Genomic DNA, 20,457 nt, shown 5'->3' with positions numbered 1-20,457 from the left:
AAAGCAAAGAGAGACTGCTTACATCTATCTTTGTAACCAAGAGATTTACATAATGTCCAGTTCATGGCAGGTGTCAGTCAACTGTAATGTGTTAATGAATCCCCCCAGTGACCAGGTTTAATTATAGAGAGGGAAGAATATATTAGGGCTATTTTTATATTAAGGGATGAATGACTAGCTTTTCAAAAGAGCACATAGGCTGACTCAAAGGAATGACTATTTGGTGGTGACACTGTGCTAGGGAGACAGTAGAATAGAAGAGATATTTTGAGGCAAGAGAGGCTTCCTAGGTTCCTCAATTCATTACTCAACGGCAATGACCTACTCCAACATGACGAGGTCCTGCTATGCTCTAAAGAAAGAAAGTACATCTAGGACATTGTCCTTGACGATGTGAGTTCTTCAAACTGAAAAATATTTTTCTTAAAATTATTGCTGATGAAATTCTAACACATATTGCAATCACATGGCTGAAAAAATATTTGACCACATGTTAACAATACCAGTTTGATTTAAGAAATTATTATTGATACTTTTAGCATACACCTGTAGCTATAGAACCTAACTACCAAACATAGGGTGAGAATTCTTCTAAATTTCAGTTTATTAAGTTATAGTTTTTAAAATACTATAAAATATTGATTGTCCCTTTTTTTTTCAGGTCCAACATTCCTTTAACTTCCAAAAACTACATATTCTGCCAATAATTTCTATCTTTGTCCCTTGTTGCTCTTAGATCTTAATGGCTACACTGTATACTTGGAGTTCTTGGTAGTATTCGATTTAGTGTTTAATTATACTCTTCCTTCTATTGATCACTAATACTTTCTTATATATGCCGTACCTCCCAATGAAAGTTCCTTGAAAGAGGGGTTGAGTTGCAGACAGCCATTCTTTTTTTTTTTTTTTTTTTTTTGCGGTACGCGGGCCTCTCCCGTTGCGGAGCACAGGCTCTGGACGCGCAGGCTCAGCGGCCATGGCTCACGGGCCCAGCCGCTCCGCGGCATGTGGGATCTTCCCAGACCGGGGCACAAACCCGTGTCCCCTGCATCGGCAGGTGGACTCTCAACCACTGCACCACCAGGGAAGCCCCCCAGACAGCCATTCTTAATTTAAAAATGCGTTGTATTCCCAAAGTCATACTTGTTTTCAACATATATTTATTGATCACCTATTCCCATGCCAGACTCTGTGTTAAATATAGGGAATAAACACAGCCTACTCAGTTGGAAGTTGATTTTTTTTTTAATTTAGAATGCATTATTCCACAGAAGCGGTACTTTTAAAGGAGGTTGGCTTCCCAGATGAACCCCACAAATCAATTTATATATCATATAGTTCTATTACTTTTATTCTTTGTTCCCCGTTCCCAATCCTATACTGTAAAAGTACTAACTTCCCAGTACTAACTTCATTCTCTCCAATAAGAATAAAATTTAAGTTGTGGCACACAAAAATATTTTCCACAAATGGCAGCAAACAGATAGTATTTCAATACTGCAATGAACAAAACAGGAGCTGACACTCAGCCCAGCTCCTAGGGTAGATCTCAACTACTCTGAGTCCCTGAGCACGTGACTTTCTCCTGACTGTTCCTATGGAGTCAAAAGTGTAGCCAGACTGAAGGGAAAGATCCTTACCCTGTTTGAAAGAGAGGATTATTTTTGTCTCTCTGCCACTGGAAGTGACCCAGGAAGGGATAGTTCTGACTACCCCTGGCTGTTCTCTCACACCCAGGAGAGGAAACAGCCTGGATGGTCCCAGGCAGAGTGTGACAGTGCAAAGAACTCTGGTCCCAATGCCGTCTCCAAGTTACTAAACTAGCCAGACCTGAAGTCTCACTTACTTCTGGGATTTCTGGGATGTAATAGTATCATTTTCTTTTATCTGAAACCAGTTTATGTCAGGTTTGTATTACTTGCAGCCAAAACAGTTCTAAACAACCCAGTATCAAACATTTTGGATTAGAGAACACTGTAATCTTCTATTCCTCTTATTCTAATCCTAGCAATGAGTCCATCTATAATTTCCTATATCTGATTTTTCTGAGGTGTACTGGACAGATATCCCTTGCTTATAGAGGAACAATTTTTTGTTATGATTAGAGTCCTCAGTGCCTCACTTTTTTTCCAAAACAGAAAAAAAAAAAAAATCTTCAGTTACCAAAGGAAGAAAATGGCAGGAAGCCCCAAAACAAGCTATTTTTTTTTTCCCACTTCAAATGATGCTCAAATCTTATAGCCAGTTTCTTTTCAACAGTTCACCACCACCTCTAAAAATCTATGTGTGTGCTGCATTGGTAGCTGCCCTGAATTCCAAATTACCCTGCACACCCGTTCCTAATCACGGAGATCTTGATTGGAACTAAATTTGTTCTCTGTGCAGAAATCACTCATGTTCCAAGAGCAGTTTCTCCTCTGGTCAAATTAGCTGTGTAAATATTACGAATAAAAATATATGTAGGGGCAAGTGGATTACAAAAAGGCATTTCCTTATAAATGATCCATGTGACTCCAAATTAGAATGTGTCTTAAAAATAGGGAGAGCCTGGGAAAGATTAGTAGACCAAAACAAATGGTGCCCATAAACTGCCCCAGATTTGTAGACCAAATGCTCAACAGCTTAAAGCTTGAAAAAAAAAAAAAAAGGAAGAAACATGGGAAAGAGGGAGAGAGGAAAGTTTTAGGTATAATACTTTTAAATCCTAAAATACAAGCTGGATTTTGAAAAACAAGGCTGAGGTAGATTGGGCAGTACGTGTAGATTGAGGCTATCTTTGGCTTTTTCCAAATTTCTGCCTTTAAGATGTTTCCATCCTATTGAAAATGATTTAATTCATCCTTTCAGAATTTTTTTAAACAAATCACATATTTAAATTTGTATAGTACTTAGAAAGGGAATAAACAAAACACATCCAACATCTTTTATTATTATATAAAGCCTGGAGAGGTTCTGTCTTCTCCTATGAAGAGTGTGGTGCTGTCTTCTCTTATGAAGATAATCAACCACATTATACAAGGCTTAAGGGCATAAAAATACACATTTGTAACTCCGTAACATTCTGCTGCTTTCCTTGGGAAAATCATATTTATCCTTGAACATCACATCTTAATACAGGGGGAAAAGTCAGCAGCAGAATATTGTTACTCATTTTCTCTTGTCTCCTTCTATTATACCATTTGCTTGGAATTTGTTCATTTGATCTTCATCTGAGAAGCAGAAGTAAACAAATCTTGCTAACTGTTCGGTCAGTTTCAAAACCAGCTAACACTGCTTATCCAGTGCTGGAATCTTAGACAACGATGATTATACTTTGATGCCATAATGTTCAGGAATCCTGTGGGCCAAAGGAAAAATATATATACATATATAATTTTGCCAGAAAAAGTTTCGTCTTGGAAAATTACCAAACATATGCCTTATTCCATTTGTATATTTTTAAAATAAAACTACTACCATGAATGGTAGTTAATGAGTGACAAGTGGTGAGTTGATTGTGGTTCAGAATGAACCATCTTATTAGAAAAAATATAAATACAAATTATACTTCAACACATACCCGAAATAGTTTCTAAATCCATACATCTAGTCCCCTGGGTTTAACTCTTATGCAAATCAATAGCTGAGTTTCTTGATTATCACATAATAAAATCATGCTAGTTCAAATTTAAATATTAATTACCGAAATATGCATCCTACAAAATTAGATACTGTTAAAAATTACTCTTCTTATGAAACTGCTTGAAAAGGAAGGGCTCTGTGTGTGTATGTGTGTTTGCTTTTCAAAAAGCTGAGGTATCTATTAGATAAGTGTGAAAAGGAAAGATATTCTTTCTTGGCCATATTACATAATGTCTTCATTTTTCTTTTTATTTAAGTATTTTATTTAAACATTTAAATTCAATTCTAAATTCATCTGCCTTCATGTCAAATGTACTACCACTCTCCCACTAATCCACTGGGTTTCCCACTAATCCCAAACAATCGCCTTCCCTCCAGACCAGTCTTTTTGCGGTACGCGGGCCTCTCACTGCTGTGGCTTCTCCCGTTGCAGAGCACAGGCTCCGGACGCGCAGAGGCTCAGCGGCCATGGCTCACGGGCCCAGCCGCTCCGCGGCATGTGGGATCTTCCCGGACCGGGGCACGAACCCGTGTGCCCTGCGTCGGCAGGCGGACTCTCAACCACTGCGCCACCAGGGAAGCCCCAGACCAGTCTTTTTAATTTATCCTTCCAGATGCCTCGCTCAGTTCTGCCATTCTTATTATTATGACTTTGCTCCTGCTTGTGAAAAGCTGCAACATTTAGGACCATCCCACCACCACTTCTGTTTTACTTGTCCTGATTCTTTGCATTTTAACTGCCTCTTCTTATATAAACAACTTTTTGGCAATCAAGCCTAACTGATATATCTCACATGTCTTCATTACCAAACCACACATAAAGTCATCCCTGGCAATTCAGCTCTTAATTGTTCTGATTCGCTAACATTAGTGCTTTTTTCCTAACCACACTATAGACCTACAGAGAGCAAATAATTTGATCCTCTCGTAACACAGCAACTTGAGCTACTGTACCTTGTACACTGATGGATTCTTCATAATTATATTTTCTGAAAATTCTAGCTACAGAAACTTGTCCCACAATATGCTTTAATGGAAAAAAAACAAGTAGCAAAATAGGATATATATTTTAATTCGTGTTAAAAAATGTTATATTTTTACATTTCCATAGGCTGGAAAAACTCTAGAAAGATACTAGACCCCCAGACTTCACAGTAACTACCTCTGAAGAATAAATAAGTAAACAGGACTTTGGCAAGATGGCGAGAAGTGATGGGAACCATAAGAGACTTTAATATTCCTTTGAAAAAATATTATAATGTTTTTATTTTATAGAATGAACATTATTATTTTCATAATTTCAAAACTAGCAAAAGACAGAATTAATAGGTATTGTATGATTAACTTCCATTTTTATGAATACTCCATGTTTCTAGAGGTGCTGCTCAGCAATTCTAAATCACAAGGTCTGACCTTTCCCCCAGGAGACCTCTGGGCGTGACAGTTCAGCCAGTTCAGCCACAGCTAATACATACACACCGAAAAGCTCACCAGATCATAGCAAACTGTTCCCTCTTTGAAGAAAAAGTACCATATGGAGATAAATGTATTGATGATTCATAAAATTTGTATAACTTCTCTGTTTGTTTGAATCAATACCTTGTAATGCAGGGGAATATATAAATTGATCAGTGATACTTCCTTCATCTGGTAATTTCTTTTTTTTTTTTTTACATTTCTTTTTAATTTACGTCTCATTAAATGTGTTTGTTGTTTACAGCATTCTTTTTTTTTTTTTCAGTACGTGGGCCCCTCACTGTTGTGGCCTCTCCCATTGCAGAGCCCAGGCTCCGGACGCGCAGGCTCAGCAGCCATGACTCACGGGCCCAGCCGCTCTGTGGCACGTGGGATCCTCCCGGACCGGGGCATGAACCCGTGTCCCCTGCATCGGCAGGCGGACTCTCAACCACTGCGCCACCAGGGAAGCCCAGCATTGTCTTTTTGATTTCCAGCTTACTTCCTGAAAAGCAGACCTTGTGACTCAGATTTGGGTACAGCTGGTTTATTTGGGAAAGTGAGGCCAGGAAACTTACATGAGAAAATCAGAGACGTGAGATGGGAGAAAAGTCAGTGAAGTTTGCAAATAGTCAAATAACCCCAGTAGAAAACTGGGGCTCAGTTGCCCTGAAGATGCTCTGAGAAATATTTTCCCTGGGGCTGGGGAGGCTGGAAGATTTGTACAATGATTTCATGCTTTTTTTGTTTGTTTATTTTTATTATTTTAGATTTTTTTTTTGATATGGACCATTTTTTAAAGTCTTTATTAAATTTGTTACAATTCAGCTTCTGTTTTATGTTCTGGTTTTTTGGCCATAAGGCATGTGGGATCTTAGCTCCCCGACCAACGATAGAGCCTCACCCCCTGCATTGGAAAGCAAAGTCTTAACCACTGGACCACCAGGGAAGTCCGTGGTAATTTTTTTTTTAACATCCTGATTGGAGTATAATTGCTTTACTATGTTATGTTAGTTTCTGCTGTATAACATAGTGAATCAGCTCTATGTATACATATATCCCAATACCCCCTCCCTCTTGCGACTCCCTCCCACCCTCCCTATCCCACCCTTCTAGGGGGTCACAAAGCACCAAGCTGATCTCCCTGTGCTATGCAGCTACTTCCCACTAGCTATCTATTTTACATTTGGTAGTGTATATATGTCTATGCCACTCTCTCACTTCATCCCAGCTTACACTTCCTCCTCCCCATATCCTCAAGTCCATTCTCTACATCTGCGTCTTTATTCCTGTCCTGCCGCTAGGTTCATCAGAACCATTTTTTTATAGATTCCATATATATGTGTTAGCATACGGTATTTGTTTTTCTCTTTCTGCCTTACTTCATTCTGTATGACAGACTCTAGGTCCATCCACCTCACTACAAATAACTCAATTTCATTTCCTTTTATGGCTGAATAATATTCCATTGTATATATGTGCCACATCTTCTTTATCCATTCATCTGTTGATGGACACTTAGGTTGCTTCCATGTCCTGGCTATTGTAAAGAGTGCTGCCATGAACATTGTGGTACATGTGTCTTTTTGAATTATGGTTTTCTCAGGATATATGCCCAATAGTGGGATTGCTGTGTCATATGGTAGTTCTATTTTTAGTTTTTTAAGGAACCTCCATACTGTTCTCCATAGTGACTGTATCAATTTACATTCTCACCAAGAGTACAAGACAGTTCCCTTTTCTCCACACCCTCTCCAGCATTTATTGTTTCTAGATTTTTTGATGATGGCCATTCTGACCGGTGTGAGGTGATACCTCATTGTAGTTTTGATTTGCATTTCTCTAATGATTAGTGATGTTGAGCATTCTTTCATGTGTTTGTTGGCAATCTGTATATCTTCTTTGGAGAAATGTCTGTGTAGGTCTTTTGCCATTTTTGGATTGGGTCGTTTGTTTTTTTGATATTGAGCTGCATGAGCTCCTTGTGTATTTTGGAGATTAATCCTTTGTCAGTTGCTTCGTTGGCAAATATTTTCTCCCATTCTGAAGGCTGTCTTTTTGTCTTGTTTATGGTTTCCTTTGTTGTGCAAAAGCTTTTAAGTTTCATTAGGTCCCGTTTGTTTATTTTTGTTTTTATTTCCATTTCTCTAGAAGATGTGTCAAAAAGGATCTTGCTGTGATTTATGTCATAGAGCATTCTGCCTATGTTTTCCTCTAAGAGTTTTATACTGTCTGGCCTTACATTTAGGTCTTTAATCAATTTTGAGTTTATTTTTGTGTATGGTGTTAGGAAGTGTTCTAATTTCATTCTTTTACATGTAGCTGTCCAGTTTTCCCAGCACCACTTATTGAAGAGGATGTCTTTTCTCCAATGTATATTTTTGCCTCCTTTATCAAAGATAAGGTGACCATATGTGTGTGGGTTTATCTCTGGGCTTTCTATCCTGTTCCATTGATCTATATTTCTGTTTTTGTGCCAGTATAATACTGTCTTGATTACTGTAGCTTTGTAGTATAGTCTGAAGCCAGGGAGCCTGATTCCTCCAGCTCCGTTTTTCTTTCTCAAGATTGCTTTGGCTATTCAAGGTCTTTTATGTTTCCATACAAATTGTGAAATTTTTTGTTCTAGTTCTGTGAAAAATGCCATTGGTAGTTTGATAGGGATTGCATTGAATCTGTAGATTGCTTTGGGTAGTAGAGTCATTTTCACAATGTTAATTCTTTCAATCCAAGAACATGGTATATCTCTCCATCTGTTTGTACCATCTTTAATTTCTTTAATCAGTGTCTTATAGTTTTCTGCATGCAGGTCTTTTGTCTCCTTAGGTAGGTTTACTCCTAAGTATTTTATTCTTTTTGTTGTAGTGGTAAATGGGAATGTTTCCTTAATTTCTCTTTCAGAATTTTCATCATTAGTGTATAGGAATGCAAGAGATTTCTGTGCATTAATTTTGTATCCTGCTACTTTACCAAATTCGTTTATTAACTCTAATAGTTTTCTGGTAGCATCTTTAGGATTCTCTATGTATAGTATCATGTCATCTGCAAACAGTGACAGTTTTACTTCTTTTCTGATTTGGATTCCTTTTATTTCTTTTTCTTCTCTGATTGCTGTGGCTAAAACTTCCAAATCTATGTTGAATAATGGTGGTGAGAGTGGGCATCTGTGTCTTGTTCCCGATTTTAGAGGAAATGGTTTCAATTTTTCACCATTGAGAATGATGTTGGCTGTGGGTTTATCATATATGGCCTTCATTATGTTGAGGTAAGTTCCCTCTATGTCTACTTTCTGGAGAGCTTTTATCATAAATGGGTGTTGAATTTTGTCAAAAGCTTTTTCTGCATCTATTGAGATTATCCCATGGTTATTATCCTTCAGTTTGTTAATATGGTGTATCACATTGATTGATTTGTGTATACTGAAGAAGCCTTGCGTTCCTGGGATAAACCCCACTTGATCATGGTGTATGATCCTTTTAATATGCTGTAGGATTCTGTTTGCTCATATTTTTTGAGGATTTTTGCATCTATATTCAATGGTGATATTAGCCTGTCATTCTCTTTTCTTGTGACATCTTTGTCTGGTTTTGGTATCAGAGTGATGGTGACCTCGTAGAATGAGTTTGGGAGTGTTCCTCCCTCTGCTATATTTTGGAAGAGTGTGAGAAGGATGGGTGTTAGCTCTCCTCTAAATGTTCGATAGAATTCGCCTGTGAAGCCATCTGGTCCTGGGCTTTTGTTTGTTGGAATATTTTTAATCACAGTTTCAATTTCATTACTTGTGATTGGCCTGTTCATATTTTCTATTTCCTCCTGGTTCAGTCTCAGAAGGTTGTGCTTTTCTAAGAATTTGTCCATTTCTTGCAGGTTGTCCATTTTATTGGCATATAGTTGCTTGTAGTAATCCCTCATGATTCTTTGTATTTCTGCAGGGTCAGTTTTTACTTATCCTTTTTCATATCTAATTCTGTTGATTTGAGTCTTCTCCCTTTTTTTTCTTGATGAGTCTGGCTAGCGGTTTATCAATTTTGTTTATCTTCTCAAAGAACTAGCTTTTAGTTTTATTGATCTTTGCTATTGTTTCCTTCATTTCTTTTTCATTTGTTTCTGATCTGATCTTTATGATTTCTTTCCTTCTGCTAACTTTGGGTTTTTTTTGTTCTTCTTTCCCTAATTGCTTAGATGTAAGTTTAGGTTGTTTATTTGATATTTTTCTTGTTTCTTGAGGTAGGATTGTATTGCTATAAACTTCCTTAAGTAGTATTTTTTTATACCATAGCCTGGAACAATTCCTTCTGAGAGATCAGGCCTATGAATAATCATTCTGGGTGAGAGAATGTTTGACTCAGTACCATCATCATAGGGTAATTTTAGATTTGTTCTAGGGCAGCAGTTCTCCAACTTTTATATCGAGCATCAGAATCACCGGCAGGCCTTACTAAAAAGATTATTGGCCCCTCCCCCAGAGTTTGTATTGTCTTAGATGAATCTGCATTTCTTACAAGTCCATAGGTGATGGTGATGCTGAGGCTGCTGATCCAGAACCACTATTCCATGGGTACTGAGGTTAATTTTTGTCCCTAATTTTTCAAGTCTTTTGTTCTTTATTTTTCAAAGTCCAGTCTTTCCCAATTTAAAGCCTATGCCTTTTTGATTCAAATGAAATTGATATAAAGTAAATCAGCCAATTAAAATTTCAATACTACAGTAGAATCTCTGGAGCCTGGTAGTCCCTGGGATTTATTTTCTTTCTTTACTTTGATAAATTTCTCTGCCTTAGCACAACAGAATTTCTAAATTACCATTTACCTCCTCAGTACCTCCAATTTCTTACTAATTAACCAAAAGCAAAAATCCTTGAAATCATATGAGTAGATTAAAAAAGGAAAAAACAAAAAAACAAAATCTCCTAAAAAAAAAAATCATCATCATCACCATTCTCATCTACCTGGAAGCATAGATATCTCTCATGAATGGAAATGCTAAAACCCAGACAATTTTCCCCACAGCATTTAAAGACTTTGGCATGTTTCATGATCAGTGATAGAACAGCTTTGTTTCAAATGAATTGGAGCTCATTTGTTTGACGAAATAATTGGCAGCAACATGAAAGTTGCATATTCTTGCTACGATCTTAAGAAGATTTTGTTTACTTGAATATTTGTTGAGTTAGCAGTCATAAGATGCCTCCTGTCCGTAAGATAGGAATATACGAGTTGTTCAGGAGGACAGCCTTCCCTGGCCTAGGCTTAACAGAAATACCTCTTTGGGGACTCACAAAGAAGACACTGATAAACAACACACTTAAGAACATTGATTCAATAAAGACTACAGGGACTTCCCTGGTGGTACAATGGATAAGAAACTGTCTGCCAATGCAGGGGACACGGGTTCGAGCCCTGGTCCAAGAAGATCCCACATGCCTTGGAGCAACTAACCCTGTGTGCCACAACTACTGAAGCCCTCATGCCTAGAGCCCGTGTTCCATGACAAGAGAAGCCACTGCAATGAGAAGCCTGTGCACCGCAACAAAGAGTAGCCCTCACTCACCACAACCAGAGAAAGCCCACGCAGAGCAACAAAGACTCAATGCAGCCAAAGGTAAAATAAAATAAAAAAATTTTAATTAAAAGAAAAAAAAGACTACAATCATTTCTTATGAATGCTTCTCCTCACCTGCCTCAGTGCTTACTGAGGGCATGATGGCAAATACAGTTCAGTAAATTCCACTGGGTGACAAAATAGTTTGGTAAAGTATACAACTGTCTGGTAGACTGGCAAATGTTAGAAAAATTGAAGACATGGATAAAATGCATATCCTTTGGGTGTTATTCTCCAAATATTGTTTCTTGAGACAAAAATCTATGATAAGAATTGGGCAGCTGGAGAGGAAAAGGGGAGGCAGCGATAAATGCAAGGAGAGACTAGGGGTGTGCACCTTTCTGCCGGTGTTGCTGCCCTGGTGGTGGGTGTTGTTATCACTGTTGTGGGAGGCATTGCAGTAGGCGGCAGCTTGGAGTGAGAGAAGAAGTGATTTATTCCTCGACTCTTCATCACGGTGCAAATGAGCAGGCAACCCTGGCCTTGTTTGGAGCCACCCTTGGTCTTTTGGCACCAGCTGTGTGTACTCTCCATGGGAGAATTGTTAAGTTCAAAGCCTGCTGGATAGGGCTCCAGCTGATTAAATGGCGGATTTTCTGTTGACCTACATGCTAAGCCCAGGTCCACTCCTGGGAAAAGCTTTAGCCAGGTAAAACTCATGAACGGCAAGGTACCTAAAAGGGCATCTTGCATGGACTGTCCAGGGGCAATTTCAACCCCTTTGTATTGACCTTTACAGAGATGCCTGAAGACCTGCTCCACACACATGTAAATACCGCCATATATATTCTGAGAAACATAAAGAAGAAAGAAAGAAATGCCATATTCTGCCATTGTTCACGTACACTCTTAAACAATTTGTGTGTTGTGGAGTAGAGAGGTGGGAGCATGTCCAAAAAGGACTATGTGTCTTTGTAAATAGAATATAAATGGATCCAGAAATGTCTGTGAAGACGGCCCAAGAACACAGTACTTCCAAATAGTGCATCCTAAAAACAAAATTTTTGCTACCTTCTCAATCCTTCCCTCTCAACCACATGGCTCCAAACAGGAAAATGTATTTTCAATAAGTAGGGGTATGTGGTTATTAAGAATGCCAACCAAGGGAATTCCCTGGCGGTCCAGTGGTTAGGACTCCACGCTTCCACTGCAGGGGCCACGGGTTTGATCCTTGGTCCAGGAACTAAGATGCCATGTGGTGCAGCCAGAAAAATAATAATAATAAAATAAAACTTCATTTAAAAGAATGCCAACCTAGTCCTTTTATTGGCACATAAACAGAGGACTCAAATGCCCAACCCGATTGCTGGTGTCTTAAATATTCCTTTTCCTTTGGGACAGCTAACTGAAGAGTTTCTTTAGGGTCTGATTTTCTTTCCAATTTCTACTTAATAGCTACCCTTTCTTTCTAAGATAATAAAGAAATAGGAATTTCTTAATTTTTTATCTGGGGAATTAAAAAATCTAATTTGAGGTTGACGACTTTCAATCGGATTAACACTGTAGTCCAGAAAAAGAAAGAGAGAGAGAGAGAAAGAAAAAGAAAGAAAGAAAGAAAGGGCAAACAACTTATTGCTCTGGAAAGATCAAAGTAAGAATAGATTTTTGTGTCTTTAAATTGTGTTTCTATGAGTACTATTTTTGGTTGAGATGAAATATAGACATTTATTGTTCACACTATTTAGACATGGAAAGTAGACACCAAATTGAATTTTTAAATGATATTATAAAACTCTGTGCAGAGAAAGTCAAACATGTTAACTTCTGAGTTGACGTATCATGTCAGTCCCACTATATATTGTGTGGTAAAAACATCAAGCAAGATAATAGAACATTTAGCATCCAATTATCCATTTTATGAAGCTTATTTCTCTTAAACATTTCAAATAAAATATTGTTAACTAGAAATTCTGTTTAAGCAGCATACATTTCTGGAAGTTAGGAAATTTAACCCATTCTTATTTGCATCTTACACAAACCTGGCACAAAACCCAAACTTTAGAGCCAAACTGCCTATGATTTATTCCTGTCTATGCCATTCTCTTGTTGTTGGAGCAAACGAGCTGAGTACTTTATGCCTCAGTTTCCTCCTCAATAGATAAAGATAATATTAGTGACTACCTCATAGATCAGTCAGTGGGAGAATTAAATGTCTTAACTCATGGAAAGATATTAGAACAATGTCTAGCACATGCTCAAAATTTTCTTAAAGTAGTACTTTCTTATTTCATCATAGTAGTACTTTATGGAATGTATATTCCTTAGACTCTGTATCTTTTTTTAATACACTTTGTCTGAATGCTTTTTTAACCCCACAATCTTCTTATTTGCCCACAAATTTTTATTATGCCTAAGACTGTAATACTTAGACCAGATGAAAAAATAATTTATGAAAAATCAGGAGTCTGAGTTTACTGACAGCAAATTTGCATTTCCAAGAGGACTTGACCTTAGTTCTTGGGTCCTGAAGGTGTCCAAAATATAGCTTTGATCCTTAACACAGAAGGAACCATATATGTTTGTATAAACAGAGAAAGGAAAATAGACATTTCCAAATGGGCAAACTTTTCAATAATCTTGTTCACAGTCACAAAATGTCCTTAAATTGCCCTCTAACCCCCAAAAGCATGCCTGTTTGAACAGAAAAGAAATGCAAAAATAAGAATTCCAATTGAAAAGTGAAAGGAAAAGAGGGGAACTGTTCTGATTACTTTCACTAGTTATTAGACATTCATGTCAATATTATTGCTGTCCCCTGTCCTCCCACCTCAAAAGAGGAAAGAAAAAGTTACCACAGGTAGAAAATTGCTTCTGGCATTAATCCCTCTAGCTGAGATCAAGAATACACATATCAGTAATCTCTTCTGGAATCACCATCATTATTCATTTCAGTACCATGATGAAAATGCACGGGGGAAAAAAGGCTTGTGGGCCACTTTCAGAGAGACTCACAGAAGAAATAAAATGAATGAACATCTATGCCTACTAAAACCCCAATTTCATCCAACTAGATTAGGAAGCAGAAGCAAGGCCCCCTTTTCTTAGACTATTTATTCCCTTGAGGGTTTTGCCAGAAGGCAGACTCCTAAGTTATCAAACTCAGAATTTTCCTCAATTCCTTCTTTTTCCAGTTAGCTTCTTGCGGTTCACTCCATTACTAACTTATAGCGATAAACACCTGGAGTCTATCAAAAACAAAGAGAGGTTTATTCAGTGGGTACAGCCCTGCCTGGTGAACACCCTGAGCAGAAACAAACTACATAATATAAGACTTGAGCAGGAATATGTTTTTTATGATGTGCCAGCATAAGGGGGATCAAAGGCTAAAGCCAAATAAATAGCAACTGGGCACCAGCAGAGGAAACATATTTAGACTTTAAAATAATCAAAAACAAACCCAAAGAACACTAACACCTTCCACATTCAGCAGTCATATTTTCCCTCTTTTTATACAGGGCTTAAACCTGTCAAGAGTTTGTGAAGCTAATCACTGAAACTAAAGTAGAAGCCTGCCTTTCACTGAGGTTGTGACAATAACCAAAAAGACTGGGCACGAATAGATGGACCCTTCCCCCAACCCCACTCCAGCCTCTTCAAGCCAACCCCCCCGCTTCCCTATTGGCCCATTATTGAATTTACCTTGGCCACGTTATGGAATTTGCCGGCTGACATTAATCCATTTATTGAGCTTGACTCCTCCTTATCTAAAACATCTCTAGGCAAACTGAAACAATCTGTCTGCCATCCACTGATTGGCAGGGCAAATTTTTCCAGGTGGTACAGCCACCTCCCCTCAAATGACTTGCCAAACTTATTTCAGTCTGCAGAATGACGAAAACAAGATCAGGGCAACCATTGCTCACTACCATGTTTAGTACCTGCAATGTATTTACATAAACAATTTTAAAAGATTAGTCTTCTTGAAAAAAAAAAAACAAACGTTGAGGATGGGGTGCCCAAGCCAAGAGGAGGAGGTCGATGTGAGAGCAGAGAATTGACAGGCTCAACCCTGAGGGCAAAAAGCTACATCTGTATTTGATTTGTCAGGGATTTACATTCGTGAAACTTTAACTCCGCAGATGATCCATAAGATTACACTTACAGAACAAGCTTATGCAAATATAGCTTAAACGCCATGGTATGTGGCCCAGACAGTGAATTTGGCAGATTTCATTGAGTCTGGTGGCTGGATCTAATAAATTCATTTACATGAAGGATTAGAACATCTGGAAAAGTAGCATGGCGGTTTATTGAAACATAAATAACATTAATTGAAAGGTTACAGGTATGCAAAACATTTCATGCAGGCGATGCAAAACGTTATAAAGCTGTTTCCCTATTCCACTAAAGAAAAGACAAAAATATCTCGCTAATATAAACAGAAAAGGGAATTTCCAGGATCTAATTTAAATGTTCCTTCAGATAGTAAGAGTGAGAGAGGCAGCCCACTTCTTCATCCTGCTTTGTAATGAGCCCTCTTTTCCACCTCGGGTCTGTGCTGCCCTCTTGATACACATCTCAGGCACTAATTAGCAGCAGCAAGGTAGTGACATAATTAAATTTATTTTCAGTTACAAATCCCCAAACTGTCATGCCATTTTGCAGACGGAAAAGCATGGTTGAGGTCTCCAGCTATTTCTTCAATGAGTTTATTTTTATTTTAGCACTGTAATGTATACTCACTGGTAATGTGGATTGCCGGTTAATGTCTCGTGGAGTTGGTTACCATAAGCATAATAACAAATTACCCAGAGGAAAATGAGCAAAGATTGATATCATATGATTTAAAAGCTGAGAGGAAAGCTCAGGTGGTTTACAATCAGTTGAGTACCTCAAGATTAATTTATAACTTGGTAACCCATTCAAATTCCCGTTCATCATTTATTCTCAAATAGAAAGATGGCTTAAACTGTTCAGTCACCCAAAATGCCTCCTGCCCATAGCAATAGCAAGACATTCCTTTTAAAAGGATCGTTTTCATTATAAGTCATTAGCAAAATGCTGACTTTGAGAACTCATGTAAATGAGGAAGCAGGAAATCTAGTATTCTCTCAGGTATGGAGACAGTGTGGAGCCCACTTCAGAAACTCTATGTGGATTTGACCTAAAGCAATCAAGTACAGAGTTGTTTGACCAAAATTGAAAAAGAACCCCTGGCAATTTTTTTTAATGAAAAATAAGATGTAATGCAGTGATTGATATACTTTGGAGAATCATAAGATTTAAAAAAGAGAGAGAAAAATAGTCTAGATGATCTTGTTTCCTATAATAATAAGAAAGTGGACCACATGATTTTTGCCTTTAACGCAGCTGATAGAATCAGAAAATAGAGGAAATCTTTACTGACCATTCACATTTCAACTCCCATCATCAGAAATACAATTCATAGAATGTATAGAATTTTGATACTGCTCTTGAAATGGTTTCTCTCATAACCAGTAACTGAAATTGGTCAAGTGCAATATATTGGCACAGTAAGTTTATTTTTGTATGTAGATGTTTTTTAAAAAAAGACATTAAAAAGCAAAGATTTTTCTTAAATAGTTAAGCATAATAGACACATTGCAAAAAAAAAAGTCATGTTTATTAATTACCATGACTCTCCAAAAAATAGTAAATTTGCTATTTCCAAATTTTCACACAGAAGTGTCATTTGGCTGCACGGTGATAGAATATGAAATATTCATCAGGGAATATATTTTAAACAGATTGCCCTTGGCCACCTAACAAAAAGAAGTATAATCTTCATAATACTGATCAGGGCTTAGTGGTCATAATAATTTATGCTGTGATCAGAATGACCAATAATAGACTACCCACCCAATTAAATCCTCAGGATAATTCAGAAGGGTAGTTTCTGTAGATACTTTCATAAAAGTGTCTTAGACAACAAACATCACGGTGTTCATCTATGCTTTTGCATATTTTTGACACTGGGAAGGCAGAGTTAACAGGAAGTGTTCACTGGCTTCCTCTAAATCATTGAATGAGGTTTCAATAAGAGTTCCTCAGCCACATGGGATTTTAGGAGAAAAAGCCACAGGTGATGAGCATACATGGAGCTCACAGAGGTCAAATTCAAGGACTTGTTTCCTATGACAATTCATCCATAGTATTTGTGAGTTTGACCTAGGTAAATGAGACTACCTACTGCATTTATGTGATTGTGACATTATCTAGATTTTAGAAAAGGTGCCAAGCACCCACAGTACTTAAAAAACAGTGCTGCATGTTTGCAAGACACTATGATTGAACAAGAACAACCTATGGGTACCAAGGTGATGAAGCAAAAGGCACGTTTGGTGTACAGAGAGGAATCTGGTTGTTGACTGTTCACTAGTTTGGATACCTTGGACATCATATTCGATGTGTCTTACTTTCCTCAGCTGTAAAGTGGGAAAAATAATAATACCTACCTGATGGTACTGCAGTAAGTATCAAGTGACTTTATATATATATATATATATATATATCACCCTTAAAGTTGTACTTGGAACATATACAGGTCTTTGTTTACTGCTGCTATTGCTACTGAAACCAACATGCCCAGTGGAGCACAGCATATAATAGCTACAACTTTCCTATAACTTCTACTGGCATTTCTATAAGGAGATGAATAATGGCGATAGGTTGCAGAGAATTCTTCAACAATGTAAACTCATTTAATTCCAAAACAAGTAATAGTAACCAGAGGCCTGTGGACAGCTCACCAATATGGAAAAAGGAAAGAAGCATTTCTTAAAGAGAAATCTTAAGATGACTAAGAATGACTGGTTTCTGAGACATACAACAGAGTAAGAAAAGCCTTAGACTAAAGATAATCATTCGTAAGAGTCAAGAGAATGAAAAGAAAGAGAAAATTGAAAGAAAAAAAAAAATGTTTGTCAAGGGAATGAGGTAAGAACGGGTGAAGCACCATTGAACCCGGAGATTAAAAGGAGAGTATATAACCATTAAAAGGACGTGACTTCCCCAAACCATCTTCAAAAGAGTTATCAGGAAGCAACGTTCTGAGAAGTACTGATATATTGTCAAATCAACCAAATTGTACAGAATCTATTTAAAACTCAATTTAAAGTCCAGAAAGATACGTAAAGTACACAAGCATTATCTTAAATAGAATGAAGGAGTTAAGTTCAAAGTATTTTGGAAAGAAAAGAATGTTAAAAGATATCTGTTTCCATGACTTCAACAGTTACTGCCCTACATGCACACAAACTTCAACGTGACCTCTCCTGGGCATCTGACCCATAACAATACCTGGACATACTTCAGACTCTTCAGGTAGCACTAGCCCATCGTCTCTTTCACTGCCCACTCCTCCAAAAATCTCCTCCTTGTTTGTCCGCAAACGACATCATCATAGTACCAAGTGTCCAAACTCAATGCCTCCCTTTCTCTCTTTCAGTCTCCTCCTTAAACAATAAAACAGTAAATTATGTTGACTCTGCGTCCTCCATTTCTGTCACATCTATATAGCCCATCCCCTCCTAGCCACTGCCTTGTCCAAGACATACGATCATTTCATCCACCTGCTTAAAGTCACCCACTCCTTTGCCTGTAAGTGGAAGTTCAAACTCCTTGGTACAGCATATGTGGTTCTTTACAGTACCCAAGACAGGCATGGGGGATTCTTACTGGGGCTGATTTTCGTCTGTGATGAAGAGTGCTTTACTTCTCCAGAATTTTTTCTTCTCACTCTAGATCAGAAAAAAAAATGACAAGAGAAAGAGCACCTCACCAATCACATTGCTCCCCATTGAGTCAGTTCATCAAACTTCTCTCTATCACACAACATACCATGAATTTTTCACAACTCTGGACATTTGAACATGTTATTTCTTTTCTCTCCAACTAGCGGGTTCCTACCCATCCATCAGGATTCAGCTCAAATGTCACCTGCTCTATGCAGCTTTCCTCAACTTCCCAAGGCAAAGCTTATTCCTCTTCACTGTGTTCCCACAGCATTGTTGGACCTCTCTCATGAAATATATTTTTCATTTAAAATCTCAATAGCCAGGATCTCTAAGGCCAAGTACAATTCATGGGATATACTTAATGTATGTCTAACGGACAACTGAATCTAGAGGTGTCTAAAATGACAGTTCCATCCGAAGCAGGTAACAAAGCAAATGTATCAATTAAAATAATTCCTTAATGGTGGATGGAAATCAGTTAAATGGAAAAAGATTCCCAGAAAATATGGTTGGCACAAAACATAGTTAAAAATTAGCCTAAAAAAGTCTCAGAAGAAAAATTTATATTTCAAATCATTATTTACTTGTGGTTCTAACCTTGAGAACACTTTAGGTGGATGAATGTGTTCAGGCTTGTGGTGGAAAATATAAGTTTTTCATTGTCTGGTATAAACCAAGGAGTACACCAACTACCCCCTACCTTTTACCCACACTTGCCCCAGTCACTTTTTTAGTCTTTGATCTGGTCCAAAAATGTGTCCGTTGTCAACCTGTCACCCTACTTCCAAATCCCGTTTCTATCCACATTCATGGGCAAAAGTGGGTGGCAGTGACTACTTGGCACTATCACAAAACTAGAGTAGAAAAAAGGAATGAGAGGCCAGTTCCTGATGGCCCAGCCAGTTGAGGACATTTCTGTGACTCAGCTGGGATATTGGGAGGGCAGTTACTTTCAGGGCTTCAGCAATAGATTACCTTCCTTGCCTCCATATTTAACTTCCAGCCATGCCAAACAATTCCAGTGATTCGTTTCACCCTTTCTTACCTTAACCTGAATGCTATCTATGTGAAGACTACACTCATCTGTACACGTAGGCCGGGCCTACCGTCAGGAGAGCCACTTATATTTCCAGCCCCAAACATCAGTAACATTCATTCTAGTCATTTCCATAAGACAGTTCCATAGTTTGACACCTGTCCTGAGGTTCTGTGATGGACTGTAAAGAAGCCTGGTAGGTCAATTTTAAAACATGGACTCAAAATTCTTGACATTCTCCTGTTGAGAGGTGGGTCTATGTTCCTCTCTCTTGAATCTAGTCTGTGTGATTGCCTGACCCACAGCCAGAGGAAATGCTGCTGTGCTTTTGTGCTCAGACCTTAAGAAACTGGCAATTTCTAATTCCTGTCTCTTGGGACTCTTGCTCTTGGAACATAGCCACCATACCCCTAGGAAGCTCAAGTAGCTCATATAGAAAGGAACTAAAGGCCCCAGCTCACAGCCCTGGCTGAACTCCTAAACTGACAGCCAGCACCATCTTGCCAGCTAACAAAGATTCTTTGCTTGAACAAACTTTAGTCAGGCTCCTGAACTTTTTCCTGGGCCTGCCTGTGCACTTCCTTGTAAAATCTAGTTTTAGGAAGGACCCTGCTAAGTCAGTTTAACCAGAACCTCCTCTACCCCTGATATCTGATCACCCTTGATATCTGATCAGGTTTCTCATCTGCCATCATTACCCAGGTGATGTCTGATCACCCTGGCCTGTCTTCAGTGGGAATCCTGTTAGGTTAGTTTAGCCAGTATCTCCCTTACCACTGATGTTTCCTCTTAGTAAATTTCCATCCACTGCCCTCAACCCTTTTCCTTGGCTACAAATTTCCACTTGCATGTGCTGTATTCAGAGTTGAGCCCAAACTTTCTCCCCCAGTGTTAAAGCCCACTGCAATAGTTCCCATCCTTATGGTGATAGTCCTGAATAAACTATGCCTTACCAACATTAACAAATGTCACTGAATAGTCTTTTCTTTAACACAGCCAATATGAACGAGTCATCTTGAAAGTAAATCCTTCAGACCCCAGCTAACT

General features: G+C 38.2%; 1 pseudogene; it reads right to left on the bottom strand.

Annotated features, from left to right (window-relative positions):
- The window catches only part of LOC114895867, a 106,103-nt pseudogene that overhangs the window by 3,688 nt on the left and 81,958 nt on the right, over window positions 1-20,457 (bottom strand).

Source organism: Monodon monoceros, unplaced genomic scaffold, assembly GCF_005190385.1.
Source record: "Monodon monoceros isolate NGI ecotype Baffin Bay Population unplaced genomic scaffold, NGI_Narwhal_1 Super_Scaffold_15, whole genome shotgun sequence".
Classification (NCBI taxonomy): Eukaryota; Metazoa; Chordata; class Mammalia; order Artiodactyla; family Monodontidae; genus Monodon; species Monodon monoceros.
This window is presented reverse-complemented; position numbering and strand designations above follow the sequence as displayed.